The sequence below is a fragment of the Otolemur garnettii genome, unplaced genomic scaffold (genome assembly GCF_000181295.1).
Source record: "Otolemur garnettii isolate 467f Iridium unplaced genomic scaffold, OtoGar3 scaffold00006, whole genome shotgun sequence".
NCBI classification, from domain to species: Eukaryota; Metazoa; Chordata; class Mammalia; order Primates; family Galagidae; genus Otolemur; species Otolemur garnettii.
Genome location: NW_003852401.1, coordinates 6,054,170 through 6,056,433, shown reverse-complemented (window position 1 = coordinate 6,056,433; position 2,264 = coordinate 6,054,170). Strand labels below are relative to the sequence as shown.

At 48.1% G+C, this 2,264-nt stretch overlaps 1 pseudogene across 1 annotated transcript; it reads right to left on the bottom strand.

Annotated features, from left to right (window-relative positions):
- Window positions 1-419: 419 nt before the first annotated feature.
- LOC100955386 lies at window positions 420-2,028 on the bottom strand (annotated as a pseudogene). The gene has a single exon (XR_152922.3). The product of XR_152922.3 is annotated as an RNA-binding protein FUS pseudogene (transcript).
- Window positions 2,029-2,264: the final 236 nt, after the last annotated feature.

The window sequence follows — 2,264 nt, the reverse complement described above, 5'->3', positions numbered from 1 at the left end:
TACATTTTACTTTATGTGATTTCCAAGTTATTGGACAGCACATAACGTTTTCATAATCTTTGTGTTAATCTGTAACTATTCCATACCATAATTCCCTGAGATGGTTACTATGTTAAAAAGTATAAATAGTTGTAAGATCTTTTAATATCTATTGTCTGATTAGCCCCCAGAAATTGTCTACTATCTCAATATACAGAAAATGCTTCCTTAAAAATATTCAATTGTATCATTATAAAATATTGACATTTCTTTTTTTGATGTATGAAGTATTACATCTCAGTTTTGTTTTCTTTTCTTTTCTTTGTTTTTTTAAACGATGGTTTTTAATGGGAACCAGAGGTATAGTTACAATTACATAGTCTGACACAAAAACCTATGGGTGATGAGGAATTGAAGGTTCAAAATAACAAGGCTAACACTGGGTACAGGAGGAAAAGCTGTTCCAGAATCTCAGGAGCCAGGCTAATATGGCCTCTCTCTACGATCCTGTCTGTGCTCACCCCTGGAGTCCATCTTGCCAGGGCCAAAGCGGCCTCTGTCCCCATGACCCCAGCCCCCTCAGAAGCCCCCATGGTCCCCACCATGGCCCCAGTAGCCGCCTTGATCATAGCCTCCTCTGCCACCACGACGATCATCTCCATCGTTAGCCCCCATATGAAAGGCTCCTGGTCCAGCTCCTGGGGCATCTGGTTTCCGAGCCTTACGCTGGTTGCATTCATTCCTCCAAGAGAAGTTCATGTTCTCACATGTAGGATAGGACACTTCCAGTCCCCAGCTCACTGCTGTCCTCCACCACCACCACCTCCACTGGAAAATCCTCCTTGGCCACCGCCACCACTGCCACCACCTCCATAACCTCCACGGCCTATGGGTCCTCCTCGCCCTCGGCCTCCCCAACTGTTGCCACCACCCCGGTTGAAGTCAGCTCGGCGAGTTGCAAATGAGTCCGTGATAGGATTCCCGGAGAATTCTTTACCATCAAACCAGTCAATAGCTGCCTTAGCAGAAGTTGGGTCATCAAAAAAAACCGTTGCCTCTCCTTTCAGCTTGCCAGTTTCCCTGTCTGTGTACAAATTAATCATAGGCAGTCCTGTTTTCTTGTTTGTCTTAATAATACCGATCTGTTTGAAGTAATCAGCCACAGACTCAATTGTAACATTCTCACCCAGGCCTTGCACAAAGATGGTGTTGTTGTCTGAGTTATCTTGTTGGAGTCATGACGTAATCCTTGGTCCCAAGGGCCACTAAATTTATTGAAGCCACCTCAGTCACTCCGCCCATGCTGCCTCTGCCTCCACGGCCACCTCCACCACCTCTGGGTTCATAGCCACCACTGCTGCAGTTGGTAACCACCGCCACGGCCCCTGCCGCGTCCCCCGAGGTCCTGTTGGCCTCCCCTGTAGCCAGCGCCACCACCACTCCGGTCCTGACTGCCATAACCACACTGCCACCACTCATGGAGGACTGATCTTGGCCATAGTTACCTCCACCACCCCCTCCACTACGTCCCCTGCTACTGTTGCACTTGTTCTGTTGTCCATAGCCCTGAGGGGGATATAGCTTTGCTGTTGCCGGTAGTTCTGCTGCTGTCTGCCATAGCCCGACTGTTGGCCGTATCCCCAACTTGGGGGCTGTCCGTAGCTGCTGCTCCGAGAACTGCCACCATAACTTCCCGAGGTGCTGCTAGGAGCCGGCTGCAGGATAGGAGGACTGCTGCCCTTAAGATGACTGGGAACTCTGGCTACTGCCATAGCCACCAGTTGAGCCATATCCCTGGGGAGTTGATGAGTGCTATAACCTGTGTTGTGGGTCTGTCCGTAAGAAGAACCATAGCTGCTCTGGCCATAGCCTGAAGTATCTGACTGGCCATAACCACTGTAACTCTGCTGTCCACAGGGCTGATTGCTCTGTTGGGAGTAGCCCTGCCCAGGCTGGGTGGGCTAGGCTCCATAGCTTTGGGTTGCTTGTTGGGTATAGTCGGTTGAGGCCATGTCCACGCACGCGCTCACCGGCCGACTAGCAACAAAATTCCAACACTGGGGAGCACCGACGCCTCGAGGACTGAACCAGTTTTCTTTTTTTTAACCATGACTGAGCAATTTATTCTTATTTTTTTGGTTATATCATAGCTGTGTACATTAATGAAATAATGGGGTATACTGTGCTGGTTTTATATACAATTTGTGAACTTTATAAGAGGATGAAGTCCTTTTTGAAAATTCTTTTATAAATGTTCCTATCAGTAATCATAACTCTTTTTCTCT